Source organism: Bubalus kerabau, chromosome 5, assembly GCF_029407905.1.
Source record: "Bubalus kerabau isolate K-KA32 ecotype Philippines breed swamp buffalo chromosome 5, PCC_UOA_SB_1v2, whole genome shotgun sequence".
Classification (NCBI taxonomy): Eukaryota; Metazoa; Chordata; class Mammalia; order Artiodactyla; family Bovidae; genus Bubalus; species Bubalus kerabau.
The window spans coordinates 22,410,640-22,429,814 of record NC_073628.1 but is presented as its reverse complement, the minus strand read 5'-3'; the positions used below and the strand labels follow the sequence as shown (position 1 = coordinate 22,429,814).

The following is a 19,175-nucleotide window of genomic DNA, read 5'->3' as shown; positions in this document are numbered from 1 at the left end:
CATTTAAGCTCAGATCTGAAACCTGGCAGGGATAAGGGGGAGGAATACAGTCCTAGCTGAGAACGGAAGCGCAGCTGTGAGATGGTGGCGGACTTCGCAGCCCCATAAGGAAGCTGCATTGTGTTCTAAGTGAAATAAGAAGCCATGGTGAGGCTTTGAGCAGAGGAATGGCATAATCCCATGTCACTGGGTAGAGAAAAGAAAAGAGGTGGGGTGGAGGGTGGTGGCCAGAATGGAAAATGGTGGGATTTCTCAGGCTGCTTGAACAGCTGTCCAGGTTGGGGGTGCAATATCTTTTTTTTTCCCCTCCTTTTTTTTCATTGTGTTTTCTTTTTAAAAAAATTTATGTATTTTTGGCCATGCTAGGTCTTCGTTGCTGCTCGGGCTCTCTCTAGCTGTGGTATGTGGGCTTCTCCTGTCTGAGAGCACGGGCTCTCTGGCACATGGGCTCAGTAGTTAGAACTCACAGGCTCTAGAGTTCAAACTCAGTAGTTGGGGCACACGGGCTTAGTTGCCCCCAGGCATGTGGAATCCATCAAATTCATGTCCCCTGCATTGGCTGACAGATTCTTTTTCTTTTATTCCCCGGAGGGGGTGCACCATTCCTGGAAGTATTGCAATACCAGGTTGATGTGTGGAGTGTCTGGAGCAAGCTCCTCTTCCAACTGCCTGTTCCAGTTCAGTTCAGTTCAGTTGCTCAGTCATGTCCGACTCTTTGCAACCCCATGGACTGCAGGACGCCAGGCTTCCCTGTCCATCATCAACTCCTGGAGCCTGCTCCAAAAATCCATTTAATATATTGTCCTCAGATAGAGGATGTATCAGATATTAAAATGATAAGAACAGATGCTATACTTGATCTTAGCCAAAAGGCTGAAAAGCTACGGAAGACAGATTCTTAACCACTGGACCATGAGGAAAGTCCTTTCTTTTCTCTTTTCTGGCATCCAGTCCAATCACTTTATGGCAAATAGAAGGGGAAAAAGTGGAAGCAGTGACAGATTTTATTTTCTTGGGTTCCAAAGTTACTGCAATGGTGACTGCAACCCTGAAATTAAAAGACACTTGCTCCTTGGAGGGAAAGCTATGACAAATCTAGACAATGTACTAAAAAGCAGAGATATCACTTTGATGACAAAGGTCTGTACAGTCAAAGCTATAGTTTTTCCATAGTCATGTATGGATGTGAGAGTTGGTCCATAAAGAAGGCTGAGCACCAAAGAAGTGATGCTTTCGAATTGTGGTTCTGGAGAAGATTCTTGAGAGTTTGTTGGACCGCAAGGAGATCAAACCAGTCAATCCTAAAGGAAATCAACCCTGAGTATTCATTGGGAGGACTGTTCATGAAGTTGAAGCTATAATACTTTGGCCACCTGGTGGGAAGAGCTGGCTCATTGAAAAAGGCCCTAATGCTGGGAAAGATTGAAGGCAAAGGGAGAAGGGAATGGCAGAGGATGAGACGGTTATATAGAATCACAGAGTCAATGAACATGAATTTGAGCAAACTCCAGGAGAGAGTGGAGGACAGAAGAGTCTGGCATGCTACAGTCGATGGGGTCACAAAAAGTCAGACACGACTTAGCGAATGAACAACACTAACAGGGAAATGGTAGCTTTATTGCTTTGCCAGGCAAAGGGAAACACACTGGGCTTCTGCCTCGAAAAACTGTGTGTTCCCTGATATCTTTTTTAATCTTCATAGTTACCCTACTTTTACAAATGAAGAAACTGAGGCCCAGAGACGCTAAGTAAGTCATCCGAAGTCTCACAGGAAGTCAGTGCAGAACCACCCTGAGGAGGTATTGTGGCCTGTGTCCCCCCAGACGCATATGTTGAAGCCCTACCTGCTCCCAACGTGAAGGTATTTGGAGGTGGGCCTTTGGGAGGTGATTAAAGTTGGATGAGGTCATGAGGCTGGGGTTTCCCACTTTGGGATCGGTGCCCTTATAAGAAGATATAGGAAAACTCTCTCTCCCCATGTGTGTGCATTGAAAAAAGGCCATGTGAGGACATAGTGAGGAGGTGGCCATCGACAAGCCAGGAGGAAAGTCCTTGCCAGGGACCAAATTGACCAACACCTTTATCTTGGACTTCCAGCATCCAGAATGGTGAGAAATAAGCTTCTATTGATTATGCCATCCGGTCTATGGTATTTGATTATGGCAGCCCAAGCTAACACCAGAAGTAGGCTAGATATTGTCCTTTGTCCCTCCAAATCCATGCTACTCCCAGATCACCCAGCCCTGGACCTTGAGGCCTGACTTGAAGGACTGGATCAATGGCTCTTGTGCCCTCCAGCTTCCAGGTGGGTGCTGCCAATGGGAGGCCCTGGCCTGGGGAGAGTGTCAGCTTCCTCCCTGATCAGCCACCATGGGCTGGCTGAGGCTGTGATCTCTTCTAAAGGCCACAGAGCCTGCCAGGCAGCCCCTTCTATCACAGCAGATCTTGCAGGGGTCCGGTCACTGCCTCTTTCCCTTGTCTCTTTAGGGTTCGGGTGGGTGAGGTCTTGAGATGTTTTCATTCGTGTCCCTTAATCCTGCCAATAGTTGTTTTTTTTTACCATATACATCTATTTATTCTTACTCAAATTCTCTTCCCATTTAAGTAATTATAGAATAGTGAGCAGCGTTCCCTGTGCTATGTAGTAGGTCCTTTTTGATTATCTATTTTAAATAGAGCACTGTGTACATGTCCGTCCCAAACTCCCAGCCTACCTCTCTCCCTGAGCACCCCCTCTGGTAGCCATAAGTTCCTTCTCTAAGTCTGTGAGTCTGTTTCTGTTTTGGAAATAAGTTCATTTGTATCTTTTTTTTTTTTTTTTTTTTTGAGTCTGCATATAAGCAATGCAATATCTGCCAATAGATTTTTCAGTAGCCCCTTCTGAAATTCTCAGTTACGCAGTTGCAATGAGCCATCTGTTCCTGCTGGGATCCTGACGTGTGAAAGGTCAGGAAAGCTTCCCAGAGGGGGAACATTTAAGTTGGGTTTCTGAAGGATGAACAGGAGTTAGCCTTATGACAGAAAATATATGATTTCTGTGAGACGTGTCTATAAACACTAAAATAGCTCACCAAAACTCCAAAACTGCCTCCTGGGACACTTGGAGCCTGGGGATGACCAGGTGGGAAATCACTGGCCCGGAGCCCCACAGGGCTGCACAGACCCCAGTTCAGGGTCCGTGGGAAGAGAAAAGCTGGGGACTGTATCCAGTGGCGGTTGTTTTTCAGTCGCTCAGTTGCGTCCGACTCTTCACGACCCCCTGGACTGCAGCAAGCCGGGCTTCCCTGTCTTTCACCATCTCCTGAAGTTTGCTCAAACTCATGTCCACTGAGTCGATGCCATTCAACCGTCTCATCTCACCCAAGCGGGGCAGAGACCCTGTCACCCCGCTTTGTGACTCTCCTGGGATGCTTGTGCTCTCAGAGAGTTGGTGGGATGCTGGTGGAAATTATGCCTTGGGAAGGGACAGCCCGTGCGTCCCCCACCCCCTCCTGTGGTCCATTAGGCTGAGGGGGACAGCTGCTTGAAAGATCAGGTTTCAGGACAAACAGGCCTACTTCCTTCTGCCTGTAATCCTGGGCCTTGGGACACCTGCCCAAGGCCCATCCTATCCCAACCCCTCTGGCCCGGCTGTGGGCCTGTCGTGCTCCTCCCTCCCTCCCCGCCGGCCCCAAATCCAGTCCCTCTCCCGCTCCCTGTCACCTCCGATTAGACAATGCCTGTTCATGCTCTTCAGAATCAGGCCTTCCCACCAGCTTGATCCTGCACCTGCCCAAGCCTACCCCTCCACCAGCTTCCATCTTCAATGTCCCACTGACCTCACCCTGTGTGTCTTTGTGACCTTGAACCCACCACTTACTCCGGCCCCTGGGTTCTGCCAGCTCCCTTCCTCTACCTCCTGACCCCCATCCCTCTGGTAGTTAGCCGTCTCCCCTGCCTTGAAGGGGACCACAGACTCCAGACCATCAGCTGCCATCTTCATCCTCGAAAGTGAAAGTTGCTCTGTTGTGTCCGACTCTTTGCGAGCCCATGGACTGTCCCTGGAATTCTCCAGGCCAGAATACTGGAGTGGGTAGCCTTTCCCTTCTGCAGGGGATCTTCCCAACCCAGGGACCAAACCCAGGTCTTCCACATTGCAGGTGGATTCTTTACCTACTGATCTTCCAATGAAGAGTCTAAAACTACCCCATATTATTATTCAATAATAACATAGCCACTGTTTTATTTTTCTGACGCTGGCACTATGTGATGAGCCAGGCTTCAAAATCACCCCATCAGGTAGGTGTGGTCATGGCAGTAGCTGAGAATTTGGGTAATTTTCCAGGCTGAGAAGCAGAAGAGGGAAGACTTAAATCCAGAGTTCTGTCTTAAAGTCCCGGCTCTTGCTGCTCGACACACTGCCTTGCTGTGTCTCCCCAGCGCTGTAGTTCTCTGTGGATGGGGTCCGTACCGGGCAGTGACCGTGTATCCCACACCCTGTCTGGCAGTTCTGGGCACACATCATGCCCACCGTCGAGTAGCTGCAAAGACTATTTAATACTTGAAGCAGATCATGCTAGCCCTCTGCTCAGAAACTTCCACAGTCTTCCCTTCCCACCCAGGACACAAACCACAGTCATTTTGATGGCCTTCAAGGCTCAGTCAGTCCTAAAGGATATCAACCCTGAATATTCATTGGAAGGACTGATGCTGAAGCTGCAGCTCCAATACTTTGGCCACCTGATGGGAAGAGCTGGCTCATTGGAAAAGACCCTGATGCTGGGAAAGATGGAGGTGGGGAGGAGACAGGATAGACAGAGGATGAGATGGTTGGATGGCATCCTCGACTCAATGGACATAAGTTGGAGCAAACTCCAGGAGATAGTGGAGGGCAGAAAAGTCTGGGGTGCTGCAGCTCATGGGGTCACAAAGAGTCGGACACAACTGAGAAGCTGAACAACAGCAAGGAGCTGATAGCATCCCGCTGCTAACAACCAGCAAGGAAACCAGATTCTGCATCTTACAACCGCAAGGAACTGAACTTAGAAACTCAGAGGAGGAGGAGCGGGTACATCCCAGAGCTGCTGGAAAGGAATGCAGCCTGACCAACATCTTGATTGCAGCCTGTGAGACTCTAGGTAGAGGACCCCCATGAGTCACATGGGCTGAGTTCCGACCCACAGAACTTGGAGCTAAAGAATTTGTATTGTTTAAGCTGCTACCTGTGTTGCATAGCAATGGAAAAATAATACAAGAAATATGTCCCAAATATTTCATGGGATGTACTTATACTAAACAATTATTATTGTTGACCTGTAAATCAATTTTAACTGGGTCTTCTATAATTTTGTTTGCTAAGCCCTAAAGCCCAGGACAGGTCACAAGGACAGATTATTTAGAGCTGGGCTAAGGAGCCACTCAAGATTCCCCAGCAGGCACGGAGCTCCACAGTCTGGAAGTGGTCTGCACACCCTTTGCCACCAGGGCAAAAAGAGAGGTTTCTAGTTCTGCTTAGAGTATGGACCTCTGACTCATCCTCAGAAATCTGGGGGCCTGGGAACACGATGAGGGGGAAAAAAAAATCACACCTTTATTTTCACAGTTCTCTAACTGAAACATGACATTGCTTTCAGTTAAGACTACCCATGGACTTCCCTGGCGGTACAGTGAATAAGAACCCACCTGCCAATGCAGGGGACATGGGTTCGATCCTGAGTCTGGGAAGATTCCACATGCCTCGGGACAACCAAGCCCGTGTGCCACACAGCTCCTGAGCCTGCACTCCAGGGCCCGTGCTCTGCAACCAGTGAAGCTGTGCGGTGAGAAGCCTGCGCACTGCAGTGAGGGCAGCCCCCGCTCACCACGACCAGAGAAAGCCACGCAGCAACGAAAGCCCAGCACAACCACCAGTCACATTGAAATATGGCGCTCAAAACATGGAAACGTGTGACATAGTATTACATGTGCTTTTTATGAACACATTAAATAATAAGATCTAATAACTATCCTAATTTCAGAATGGCGATGGATGCAAAAATATTTCATGATATCAGAGAAAATTTCTGTGTGATTTCTCCTGATGGTAAAGTTGTGGGTACTGATAACATGGATATTCTTTTTTTTTTAGTTAATTAATCAATTAACTTTGAAAAAAAATTAATCAACTAAAATAATATTAATTAACTAATTGAAAAGAGTTAATTGGTTTATCTAAGAGGATTATCTAAAAGAATTACTAAAAAGAAAATTAACCAACTAATTAAAAGAATATTCATTAGTTTAAAAGAAGAGTAATTAATTACCTAAAAATATTAATTAATTAACTAAAAAAAGAATGTCTGTGTTATCAAAACCCACAGCTTTGCCACCAATAGAAATCACACAGCAGTTTTCTCTGATATCATGAAATACTTTTGCATCCATCACCACTTTTGGACTACGATAGTTATTAGATCTTGTTATTTAATGTGTTCATAAAAAGCACATATAATACTATATCACATTTCTTCATGTCTTGAGAACTATATTTCAATGTAATTGGTTTCCTTTGTGAATCTATTCCATTTTTTATAAAAATGTTTTTCTGAGAAAGGCCTCTCAAGCTTTAACGGACCATGCCCAGGGCAAGAAAAAAGATCAGACCTTGGTAGAAGCACTGTTTTATAATGCAAAAGATGTCAGAATATCAGAAAGCCTGGGTTCAAATCCTGGCTCTAATGCTTGATCGTTATGACAATAAGGGCCTTTACTTAACCTTTCTGAGCTTCAGTTTCCTCACCTGTAACACTGAATTATTGGGAGAATTTAAGAAATAATATACACAAGCCACATCGCTCAGGCCAGCCCTCAGGAGATGAATGCTAGTCATTCAGCGTTAGTCACTCAGTCGTGTCCGACTCTCTGTGACCCCATGGACTGTAGCTCACCAGACTCTTCTGTCTATGGGATTCTCCAGGCAAGAACACTGGAGCGGGTTGCCATTTTCTTCTCCATGCTGCTGCTGCTGCTGCTAAGTCACTGCAGTCGTGTCCGACTCTGTGCTAGTCATTACTATTAACAACAATTACGGCCAAAAAAAAAACCCCAATAATTACGGCCAATAACTAATCCTAGCTTCACTGGGGACTCCCCAGGTGGCGCTAGTGGTAGAGAGCCCCCTGCAGGTGCAGGAGATGTAATAAGATGTGGGTTTGATCCCCGGGTTGGGACTATCCCCTGGAGGAGAACGTGGCAACCCACTCCAGTATTCTTGCCTGGAGAATCCCACGGACAGAGGAGCCTGGCGGGTTACAGTCCATGGGGTCGCACAGACTCAGACAAAACTGAAGCGACTTAGCATGCATGCACAGCTTCATTTGTTTCTCTTTTCCTCGTGTCTCTGCAGAGCTGCCCCAAACTGAAGCGACTTAGCATGCATGCACAGCTTCATTTGTTTCTCTTTTCCTCATGTCTCTGCAGAGCTGCCCCTGGGTTCCAGCAGGGACCGTGGCTTCCTGAGGCCTCTGAAGGCTCTGCCCCACGTGGTCGCAGCCCCGTCCTGGGTCCCGCAAACCTCATCCCTAGCCCAGCCTGCAGGTCCCCACCGCTATCTACCCACGACTCCAGCAAATAGGACAAAAATGCACATCCACCCCACGGGGATGACATAGTGCCATTTGCTAATGAGAAACAAGTGGCCTGCTGTGCTCCGTGCGGAGGGAGGGGACACACTCCCACCGCAGCCCAAAGCCACATTGCCGAGGTGGCACAGGCTGACCCGGCCGGAAGGTGCCAGGGCTTCTCAGCCTGGATGTCTCCTTCCACCCCGAGGTCCCCGACCGCGCCCTGTCCTCTGCACCCACACCACAGCCCTTCCTGTGCTGGGGCACCGGACCCGCCCTGGGCGTGGGCAGGACAGCAGCCAGGCCTGAGTCACTGGGAGGGGACAGCTGGGTCCTGAGCTGTGGTCTCTGTGGGAAAGACTGAGAGGACAGGAGGGGTGCAAGCCCCTGCCTCCCACCCAAATCCCTGTGGCCCCATGTGGGGTGAGCTGGAGCCCTGGGCAGCTGTCTCGGCCCTCACCACCCTTCTCCTGTGTGCCCTGCGCTGCCCGCAACCACCTGTTCTCCCGAAGCACCAGCACCCAGCCTCCTCATCACAAGCCCCTTCTCTGTCCCCAGCATCACTCGTCCAGCAGGAAAACAGAGGGCCGCTCACTCACTCACTCCAGATAACAGGGCCGTGTGAGGACCAAAGGCCACTGCCCTGGACTTTGGGTGGAGCTGGAGACACAGACTGGAAAGGGGGACCGTCCCTGAGGCCACGTGGCCTGGCGTGTCTCTCCCCGGCCTGGCCAGTTGCCTGCCTGCAGTCCTTGCTTTCTGTCCCATGCCCAGACCGCTCCGTCCCCATCCTTGGCTTCCCACCCTGGCTCCTGCTACCTGGATCAGGTGTCCACCCCACCACACGCTGGGTCCCCGATCCTTTTGGATGCATTTGTTAGACATTGTGGCTTGGGGACCTCAGCTGCCTGTCTTAACAAGGCTTGCATGGCCCCCTGCGAAGAGGGGCGGATTTGAATGCTTGCAGCATGGTTTCCAGCACACTGCCAGGGACTCCCCCCACAAACTACTCCCATTTATAACTGCCTCCTTGGGCACCAGGTGGGAGCCAGCCATCCCAGCCCTCACCCCTGATCTCCAGGCTCAGAACCCTGTTGTCTCCTTTCAGCTGTCAGCACTGGCCCCGCCCACTCGAGTCCAGACAGGTTCTGGGCTAATCCTAACAAAACCAAGAAGCACATTAGTCTTAGGGGAAGGGTGTGGAACCATCTCCCCTTCCGGGGAAGCAAGAGCTCTGTCAGCCACCTCCCATGGGCTCTTAGACACCGTTCTTTCTAAAGAACATCTTGTGTGTGCGTGCTAAGCTGCTCGGTCGTGTCCGAGTCTTTGCGACCCCATGGACTGTAGCCCACCAGGCTTCTCTGTCCATGGGAGTCTCCTGGCAAGACTACTAGAGTGGGTTACCATGTACTTCTCCAGGGCATTTTCCCAACCCGGGGATCGAACCCACGTCTCTTACATCTCTTGCGTTGGCAGTCTGGTTCTTTACCAGTGGTGCCGCTTGGGAACATCTTAGTTACTCCTTAGCTGCTGTTGTTCAATCGCCGAGTGGTGTCCAACTTTTTGTGACCCCATGGACTGCAGCACGCCAGGCCTCCCTGAATCTGCAGAATCGGTATGTTTTCCATTTCACAGATGAGCACACTAAGGTTTAGCGAATTCTCGAGCTTGTCCAAGGCTGAGTGGGGGAGCTCGATGTCCAGCCGTGTCTGCTTGTTTCTCCACACTGGACACGCCTCAGCCTGCCCACCCACTGTCGTCCCCGAGCCTCGGCTAACTTGGTCTTGTCTCAGTTTCCCATTTGGCCTTTCAGTGCCTCCCTGGAAACAGAGCCTCTCCTGAGTCCTGTCCAGTCTGACTGAGGCTCTGACACACCACCTGATTCTGGACAGGCCCTCTCTCTGAGACCTGTCCCTGTCCCCCGGCCCCTGGGACCCTCTCAGAGCCCAGAGGGCCCCTGTAGTCTATTGGCTGACCCCTAGAGCCCTGGTGCTGTTGTCTCTTCTGACTGTCTTCCTGCTGGTCTGTTTCCTCCACAGGACTGAACCTCTTTGAAAGGCACTGGCCCAAGAGAAGGCTGATGCGCTGTATTCTCCTGGATGCTGGCCGTGTGACAGCAGACTACTGCCCCCAGGGCCCCACCCAGTGGCTGTCTGGCCAGCCTCTTCCTTTTCATCCTGGGGCCCATCACTCTTGGGGGCTGAGCCTGTGGGAGCCATGATGGTGGCAGTTTCTGATTCAGCCACCAGGTTCTGAGTCTGACGCCACTTCTCCTCTCTCCTCCAAGCAGTCCCATGGGGAGAGCCAATCCTGCCTGAATATCTGGGTCAGTAGAGTACCCAGGCCAACCTTGTTCAGGGGGTGGGCACCAGACCTGATCAGAAACAGCCGAGGACAAATGAAGATGAGTTGGGGAGGTAGTCTGGAAAGGCCTTTCTGGAGGGTGTGGCTGCAGACACTTGGTAGAGAGCAGCTGGCAAGAGCTGCCAGGCCTCCTGGGCAGGGAGGGAAGGAAGACCCAAGGGCAGAAGGGGGTGGGAGAGCCAGGAGACACCCTCACCTCCCGTGGAGCTGCCTGTTTATATTCCGTCTGCTCACATGGCCTTTTCCAGATGACTGGCCCAGCTCCCTCCCAGGCTGTGGTTGTCAACACCCTTCCTGTTGCCCCATGTCCCCGCAGTGGGACACTGCTGTCCATGATGGCTCTGCCATACCCACAGCCCTAGGAGAAGGACTGGGAGCCGCGAGGGCCCCGGGAAGGCAGGGTACCTGGATACCTTATAGCTCCTCCTTCTGGGGGACTCCTCAGCTTCTCTTTGCTTCTCTTGCGTGGCTTTTAGCTCTCTTTCCCTGGCTCTATTACTCTATGCCTATCTCTTCTCCAAAAGTCCAGGGAATGAGAGCTCTGGGAAGCAGAGACGATACACTCCCACACACAGTGAATGTCAGGATCAGAAGCTCGAATCCTAGGACTTTCCCCGGTGGTTCAGGGGTTAAGACTCTATGCTTCTGGACTCCTTCTACTCTGTTGGTGGGAATGTAAACTGATACAGCCGCTGTGGAAAACAGTGTGGAGAATCCTTTAAAAACTAAAAGTAGAGTTACTGTATGACACTGTGATTCCACTCTTGGGCATATATCCAGAGAAAAACATGGTCTGAAAGGGTATATGCACAATACACCTCAGTGTTCATTGCAGCACTGTTTACAGTAGCCAAGACATGCAAGCAACCTAAATGTCCATTGACAGAGAATGAAGAAGATGTAGTGTACGCGCGCGCACGCGCGCACACACACACACACACACACACACACACACACACACTGGAATATTACTCAGTCATTAAAAAGAATGAAATAATGTCAGCTGCAACAACATGGATGGACCTAGAGATTGTCATACTGAATGAATTAAGTCAGACAGGGAAGTGTCATATGACGTCACTTACATGCAGAATCTAAAAAGAAATGATACAGATGAACTTATTTACAAAACAGAAAGAGACTCAGACTTAAAGAACACAGTTATGGTTGCTGGGGTAAGGGATGAAAGGAAGGGACAGTGAGGGAGTTTGGCATCGACATGGACACACTGCTATATTTTAAATGGATAAGCAACAAGGACCTACTGTAGAGCCCAGGGAACTCTGCTCAATGTCATGTGGCAGCCTGGATGGGAGAGGAATCTGGGGGAGAATGGATACATGTATATGTATGGCTGAGTCCGTTCGCTGCCCGCCTGAAACTATTACAACATTGTTCTGCGGCCGTACTCCAATACAAAAATAAGAAGTTAAAAAAAAGAAAAAGACTTTGTGCTTGCAATGCAGGGAACACCAGTTCAACCCCTGGTCAGGGAACTAAGACCCTGCATGCTACACAGCGTGGCCAAAACATAAAAGTTTTTTAAAAAGAATAAAAAAAAAGAGCTGCTTCATTAATTTTTTTTTTTTTTAATTTAAACCTATGTTTAAAAGAAAAAGCCCACATCCTTCTAACCAGTGTCTCCCAGAACCTAAGCCCCTCTTTCCCAGGGGCCTTCAGCAGGCAGGGAGCCAGTCTGTCAAAGAGCCCAGAGCCTGGCTGAGCCCTTCCCTAGCCCAAGGCCAAGCTCCTGCAGTTCCCGTGCTCCCATCCCTTCTGGGACGGCCTTAGCCATGGATGCCAGAAGGAGATGAGGGAGGGCTGTCTCCACCTACAGCATGCAGGGAAGCACAAGCAGTTATTTCCTGGGAGAAGAAAAATAGAAAGGCCTAGAGACAGGCTGAGGAAAGACAGAGACAAAAATGACACAAAGACCCGAGCTGGGGGAGACAGACAGAGAGACAGAAAAGCACCACGAGGCCCAAATTGACACCACATGGCCGCTCTGCCGGACCCCGGGGCCCAGCAAATGAGGTTTCGTGCTGAGTCAGTTGCCATGGTGATAAACACGCAGGAAATATCCAAGATAACTAGAATAGTGGCAATAACATGTGTTTTGGATAAAACCTCCTCCTCACCCCACTCCCTCCAAGATATTCATTGCATTTCTTGAGATAAACTTGGCTTTCGCACAGTCACCTTTCCTGAGAGGCCTGGGGTGGGGATGTAAAGGTCACTGGGTGAAGGGAACGGCTGCCTTAGGGAACCGGATGGATGGGAACTGACTTCTGCTCTGGAAAAAAGGATACATTCTGTGCCTCTCACCTCGCTTCTGCCTCTCAGGTCTAGATTTGGGTTGGGTTATCTTGCTCCAGAACAGAACAGGAGGTCATATAGTGAGTCTAAGGGTCAAGGTCACGTAGTGATTCTAAATGTGGGGGTAGGTACCGGGGGTTCTTTACAAGCCCTGAAGCATCCAACAGAAATGAGTTTGCATGGTGAGGCTACAGCAAAAATGAGGGACATGAGGCAGCGCTAGAGTCAAGCACCCCGGGGATGCTGGCACCTTCACTGGGGTGACTCCTGCCCTCACTTCTGAAAGAGAGGCAAGAATATCAAGGGGAAGAAGTGGAGAAGCAGGGACTTCTCTGGTGGCCCATTGATTGAGAATCTGCCTTCCAACTCAGGGGACATGGGTTCTATCTTTGGTCGGGGCACTAAGATCCCACATGCTCTGGAGCAGCTAAGTCCAAGCATCACCACAAGAGAAGCCTGCCTGCCACAACTAGAGAAAGCCCACATGCCACAACGAAGACCCAGCCAAAAAATAAAAAAGTGGAGAAGCAGGGAAGGAGCATGGGATCTTTGGGGCAGGTGACCCAGAGAGAGAAAAGGACAAGCTTTGGCCTGGCAGACACCCAGGAAAGAGAGCAGGAAGTCCTCCCAGGGATCTTCGAGGGCTGAGGCCATCACCAAAGGCCCAGCTGGAGGGCAGTCAGCCCCTTCATCCCACGGACGATCAGGAGGGTGCCGATCCCGCCCCCATCTCTGGGCGGCCAGCAGAAAGGATCCAGGGAAAGAACCCAAGATTTCAAGTCAGGCCCTGCCTTTGCCTGATGCTTGCTCAGTCCCAGGCGGGCCACAGCTGCTCTGAGCGTTCTGGCCTCTGATGGGTGGAGCACAATATCAGTTATCTTGCAGGGGCAGGGTCAGCAGGAACAGGGGCTGTGGGAGCACTTGGCCCAGAGAAAGCCCTGTGTCCAAGCTGTTCATCGTCATGACTCAGGGGAGAGGAGTGGACGGGCTGGGGGAGAAAAAGTTCATGTGAGGAGACTTTCTGGTTTCTCTAATGACACTACACCCAGATTTTCCGATCTAAACAACCAGCTTCGATTGTGATTGCCCATCCTGAAAAGTCTCAGGAAAATGATCCATGATAGAAATGGGTTTGGGAATCGTCCACCTGGACACAAGGGACCTTGTTTGGTTTAAAGCATTCCCCCTGGGAATACCAGAACCACACTGTGCCTGGAGGGAGAGGGGGAGGGGCAGACACCAAGGGAATTCTACCTTCTGACCCTTGTCAGTGACCTGAGTCATGCCAGCCCCTCCTGCATTGAGGTCTGCACTGAGTCAGGCCTGGAAGTGGCCCTTAAATGACTCTCCAGGCTCAAATGAGGTGCATGGCACCGGCTCCCTTGGGAATATAGAGATCTCTCAAACCAAGACCAGATTTTCTTCCTTTTGGCTCTTGGGAGCCCACTCACATCCCAGATTCAACTCCTGGCTTTGGTTCCATGCCGGAAGGGAAGTGGAGGCAGAGACAAGTAGGAGAAAGCAAGAAATAGCTTGACCCTTGGGACCTCACTCTGGACTTCCCTGATGGCTCAGATGGTAATCTGCCTGCAATACAGGAGACCTGGTTTCAATCACTGGGTTGGGAAGATCCCCCGGAGAAGGGAATGGCAACCCACTCCAGTATTCTTGCCTGGAGAATCCCATGGACAGAGGACCCTGGCAGGCTACAGTCTGCGGAGTCACAAGAGCCAGACACGAATGAGCGACTCAATAACACTTTACGTTTTCTTGAGACCTCACTCACCAGTGACAGCCAAGCAAGAGGAGGGATTGTCTTCTGGGAAAGACTCTCGTTTCCCAGATCTGAGACTAAGGATCCTAGAAGCAGGGCCTGGCAGCCCCTCCCAGGTGACCCGTCAGTTGAACAAGCGGGAGAAAGGCAGGCCAAGGCTGGCCTGGACCCCCACCCAGCCTCCAGTTCCAGGAGGGGCTGGCAGGAGGTCTTCAGGGGGGCGGGGGGCACCTCCCCCACTGGCTGCCTTCTCAGTATCTGGTTTCACTCTCTCCTCAGCTTTTTCCACACTGATTCTCTTTGGCCTGGGGGTGATTTTTCCAGCTCTTCATCTGTTTCTATGTGGTACCAGCAAGAGAGGCAGCCTCACTGGCAGAGGGCTGACTCTGTGTGTGAGTTTGTGTGTGTGCTGGGGGCAGAGGTGGGTGGTGGGGTGATGGGTAGGAGGAAGGAGAAGGAATTACTAGCCCCGGGCTTCCCTGGTGGTTCAGTGGTAGTGAATACACCTGCCAATGCAGGAGACCTGGGTTCGATCCTTGGTACGGGAAGATCTCATATGCTGCAGAGCAACTAAGCCCATGCACCGCAACTCCTGGGCCCACTCTCGAGAGCCTGGGAGCTGCAACTGCTGAAGCCCCTCTGCCCTGAGCCTGTGCTCCACAACAAGAGAAGCCACCGCAATGAGAAGTCTACCCCCCGCTACTAGAGAAAGCCCAAGCCGCAACGAAGACCTAGCACAGCCCCAAATAAATAAATATAATTAGTAGCCCAGCCTGGCAGTCCTGGCCTCCTCTTCAAACACTGTCAGGAAAGCCCACAGGCTATTGGGAGCTAGAGAAACCTGGAGCCTGGAGAGGGCAATGTACCCACCTGCCTTCTTTTCTTCATAATTCCTCTGGGTTTTTGAGACGAATTGGGATAAGCCATAGATTGCACAAGAGCCTTAACCTGAAAAGGAAGAACTCGGTCTCTCTTTCTTACCCGACAGGCTCAGCTGGGATCACAGCCCCGACACCTGTGAGCAGAGCACCGAGACACAAAGCCTGCCTGGAACACGCTGGGGTATGGCGTCCATGATCCCGGGCAGGGGCGGAGGGCAGGCATTCATTCCTCTCTGTTTGCCAAGGAGGTTTCTCCCGGGGGATTAGCAGGGCCTTCCTGCCACCCCTCCTTGCTGGTGTAGGAGCCAGAACACCAGCCCTGGCTGCCAGCCAGCCTGTGTTTGGGGGGCCGTGCTCCCTTAGAGACTTGAGCAGACGCACTGCTGGGCCTTGGGGCAGTGCTGAGGGAGGGAGATGCCTCTGGGGAGTCCTTGGGGCCACCCAGCTGGGAAGAACCAACTCTGAACTCCAGCCAACTCTGGCTTCTTGGGGAACAGGCCTGCCTGGCCTGTAGCCTATGGCAGATAGGGTCTTGGGAGGGTTTCTTGTTGGTTTGTCCCCTTTATTTCTCTCTCTCCTGAAGTCAGAGAACCTGTGGCCAATATATAACCTGGAAGACGGACGGACGGGGGGTGAGGAGGCTGTGAGCCTCAACCTCACACAGACGCGTTACCTGGTGCAGAGGCTGGTCTAAGCTCGGGGTAGGGGTGTGGGGGTGCTGTTGGGCGAGGAGGGAGTGGGGTGAGACCAGAGCAGCGGCTTGGTGCTCACAGGCCCCAGGGGATGGGAAGCAGCTGGTGTGTGTCTCCAAGTCCTGGAAGAAATGACACAGGGCTGCAAGGAGACTGAAATCACTCATTCTACAGACGAGGGACCAGGTGAGGCCCAGGGTGGTGAAGTGACCTGCCCAAGGTTCGTGGAGCCTAGCTTAGAATCAGTTATCCTGTCATTACACTCCCTCCCCTCCTGCTTCTCCTCCACCTTCTCTCAGAACCCTGCCACCAGGAGACCCCCCAGCACGAAGGGAAGATCTGAGTGCATGCTCAGTTGTGTCCAACTCTTTGCAACCCTATGGACTGTAGTCCATCAGGCTCCACTGTCAGATTCTACAGGCAAGAATACTGGAGTGGGTTGCCATTTCCTCCTCCAGGGGATCTTTCCGATCCAGGGATTGAAACTTCATTGGCAGGCAGATTCTTTACCACTGTGCCACATGGGAAGCCCTGATGGAAGATGGGGGATTAGCAATTCTATCCTGCTTGGGCGGAGGATCCCAACAAACTGGTAAGAAAGGCACACCTGAGCCAGTGGGCCTGAAGGGGGCGCTGTCAAACCAGCAGCACCCAGGCCTGGGCCCCTTCAGAGTAGCCCCCAGGACCAGCTCCAGTTGTTCAGAGCCTGCACTTGTCTCTCGCCTTGTCCTTCCCTGCACTCTGCTAAGTAAACAAACACGGCACTCAGGCAGCTTTCTGCTGGCAAACACCCCTGACTTAGCAACAGCTCCTAGAATAAATAAACACGCTGCACGCTTACGCACGCCTGTGCTCCCTGCCGTCCGCAGAGCCCCCATGGGGCCCCAGCCCTGACAAGCTACCTTCAGCCTTGTGACCGACACTGCCACCGTCCCCCAGGATGCTGGAACATCAGGGGCCCTGGTGCCTGGAGACCCAGCCCCCAAGCTCCATAGAGGCTGGCTCTGGCAGCCCCAGCTCCAGCCTCTTCTAAGAACCGTGTGAGGTCAGCCCTGAGGGTGGCCGGAATATGAGGGCACCTTCAGGATGATCTAGAAACTCTTTTAACTAATGGGAGCCCTGGGAGAGAAGACAGCTTCTCCAAGATCTTAAGAATGGGCCTTCCCTGGCAGTCCAGAGATTAAGATGCTGAGTTTCTAATGCAGGGAGTAAGGGTTTGAACCCTGGTCTGGGAACTAAGATCCCACATACTGCGCAGCCAAAAAAAAAAAAAGCTAAATAAATAAAAATAAACTGCCTAGCACAGAAAAAGTACATAGTAGGTATATATATATATATATATATATATATATATATATATATATATATAAATATAAAAGAATGGGTCTTCAGGAGGCAGGATCAGAACTCTCTCTACTTCCCCCAAAAGACCCCTTCCCCTGCCAATCTTCTGGATCATTTTCACTCGAGGTGGCCCTCTGCAGTCAGGACAGTTTAAAGCAGACAAGCACCATCCAGACAGCCGAATCTCAACAGACGACCATTAGATAGTAACGTCTCTGCCTTGTTCTGGAATGATGTCCTCCTGGGTGACCCGGAAGAGTTCTCATCGCGTTCATAGTGGCCGTACACTGGGGCAACCCAGGGGTTACCCTATCTTCTCAGGAAGGGTGGCATCCTGCAACAACCAGCACACAGCTGAGCACCAGGCACCTCACCATCAGTGAGTCGGTTGGGAAGGCTCGTTACCTAGAGCTTGAATTCCAGCTGGGGGACAGCAGAGGCGAAGTCATCTTAGGCCAACGGGACTCAAGAGGAACACCAGGAATTTGCGTTTAATGCACAAGAAAATCAGGGGAGTTCCCTGGCAGTCCAGAGGTTGGGACTTCTCCTCCCAGGGCAGGGGGTGTAGGTTCCATCCCTGGTCAGGGAGCTAGGATCCCACATGCCTCTTGGCCAAAAAACCAAAACATAGAACAGAAGCAGTATTGTAACAAATTCAGAAAAGACTTTTAAACTGATCCACATTAAAAAAAAATCTTAAAAAAAAAAATCCACATAAGAAAATCAAACCCCCTGAAGGGTTCAGGGGAGTGGGTGGTGGTAAGCCTGTGTGGAAGCCCAGAGCCCAAGTCAGGGCAAGGGGCAGTGGACAGAGCCCAGGGCCATAAGCGCTAACACCAGGCAGATCTGGTTTCAGGTCCTGGCCTTTCTGTTATTAGCTTCAGGACAGTGTGCAAGTTACCAGACTCCTGTCTCTAAAATTCTCATCTTTAGGTGGTTGTTTTAAAGATGAATCGATTGCCTTATATGAGGTCTCCAGCATCCCTTCTGCTGCGGGGTACAGAAGAACTAATAATTCATACTAACTAATTAGTATGTTTATACTAATTCAATCCCAACTCTATTCCCCCTTATTGTATGAAAAAAAAAAAATGAACCAAATTGGAACAAGATGAAATGTGGGAAAGTGCATTATAGAAAAATGACCCACAAAATGAGGCATTAGCTTTTAAAACAGTTTCCCTGTTGAGATCAATCAGTGTGTTCCTGAAGTGTGTTCCTGAAGTCCAAGTTTTCTTCATGAGTGACTGCATATTGTTAATATAATTTCTGTAGTCAGATCCTAGTGATCATTAAGGGCAATCAAAGCTGGATTTAAAGTATTAATCCTGTTGTCAGGAGCACGTTCCTTGTACTTTCACTGTAGCTTTGCCGAAATGACAAGCAAACAGCAGCGGAGGGATAAAAAGCACAGAGTGGGCCTGGGGCTGAGTCAGGTGTGAACTCTCCAGTTGCGGGTGTGGGGGACCACCGGCTGGAGACCTCTGTCCTGGCGTTTCCCCGATCAGCACTCATAGGCCTTTCCAAGGCCTCATCCTCTGTCTCCACCTGCTCTCTGGTCCCTGAGCTGCTGTGAGTGTGAGGAAACAACGAGGTCTTAACTCGGGACGAGGAGACTCAGAGCAAAGCAAGGAGGCCCTGGGCTAGGTGGCAGGCGTGTAAGAGCGCTGTGTCGATGCAGGAAGTGTTCGCATCAGAGCTGGCGGTGTGGCCCGGCCTGGGGTGCACACCAGGTCAGAAGGCCCAACACAGACCTACTGGCTAGACAAGCGGAGAGTTGCGGCTCTCCTCTAAGCCTCAGCTTTCTCATCTATAAAATAGGCATTAAGACTTCCCTGGCAGTCCAGCGATTAGACTCAGTACTTTCACTGCCATGGCCCGGGGTTCAATCCCTTCCAGGAACTAAGATCCCGCAAGCCATGTGACACAACGAGGAGAATAAAAGACAATACAATAAAGTAAAATAAAATAGGAAAAGGACATCTACCTCATGGGGTGATTGTGTGAACCAAATCACATAATGAATTAGAGGGCTTAGCATTCCTTCTGGCCTTAGTAAAAGTGCTTAATAAAAGCTAGGCATAATTACCAATTAAACAGTTATCAAGTACCTATTATAAGGTCAGACCCTGCACTTTGTATAAAAGGTACAAAGATGAAAAGATCTGGATACTGCCCTCCTCTCGAGAGGCTTAGATGTAGAGGTGGACAAAGGCCCCAAGTT

General features: G+C 50.7%; 1 non-coding gene across 1 annotated transcript; it reads right to left on the bottom strand.

The window, feature by feature from the left end:
- Positions 1–687: 687 nt before the first annotated feature.
- On the bottom strand, positions 688–885 carry LOC129654420 (U2 spliceosomal RNA). The gene has a single exon (XR_008715491.1). It is a non-coding gene; the product is annotated as a U2 spliceosomal RNA (small nuclear RNA).
- Positions 886–19,175: the final 18,290 nt, after the last annotated feature.